This window comes from Anarrhichthys ocellatus, unplaced genomic scaffold (assembly GCF_004355925.1).
Source record: "Anarrhichthys ocellatus isolate YVR2014 unplaced genomic scaffold, GSC_Weel_1.0 scaffold10399, whole genome shotgun sequence".
Lineage (NCBI taxonomy): Eukaryota > Metazoa > Chordata > Actinopteri > Perciformes > Anarhichadidae > Anarrhichthys > Anarrhichthys ocellatus.
The window spans coordinates 1-541 of NW_022290373.1; the positions used below are offsets into that span (position 1 = coordinate 1).

General features: G+C 55.1%; 1 long non-coding RNA gene across 1 annotated transcript in view; it reads right to left on the reverse strand.

Moving 5' to 3' along the window:
* Nucleotides 1-148: 148 nt before the first annotated feature.
* Nucleotides 149-541, reverse strand: part of LOC116380983 (uncharacterized) — a 907-nt gene continuing 514 nt past the window's right edge. The window contains exon 2 of the long non-coding RNA XR_004212639.1: nucleotides 149-493. This is a non-coding gene — a long non-coding RNA (uncharacterized LOC116380983). The remainder of the gene's footprint in view (nucleotides 494-541) is intronic.

Here is a 541-nt window from a genome sequence, read left to right on the forward strand (position 1 = left end):
GACAGCCATAACCAGAGGAAGCCGCTAAAGCCACCAAACTTCGCAGAAGGGCGCGAAGGCAGTCCAGGAGTGCACACACGGACTTTCAGGACTCTAGCGCCAACTTTCAAAATGTGTCGTCATGTTTACCTGACCAACCCTGGCCGGCCCGAGGCCGCCATCCCAAAGCAATGGGTGTCAATGACAGCCATAACCAGAGGAAGCCGCTAAAGCCTCCAAACATCGCACACAAGCACGAAGGCATGCCAGGAGTGCACACACAGACTTTCGGAACTCCAGCAACAACTTTCAAAATGTGTCGAGATGGTTACCTGACCAACCCTGGCCGGCACGAGGCCGCCAACCCAAAGCAATGGGTGTCAATGACAGCCATAACCAGAGGAAGCCGCTAAAGCCACCAAACTTCGCAAACGGGCGCGAAGGCATGCCAGGAGTGCACACAAGGACTTTCGGGACTCTAGCACCAACTTTCAAAATGTGTCGTCATGGTTACCTGACTAACCCTGGCCTCGGGCCGGCCAGGGTTAGTCAGGTAACCATG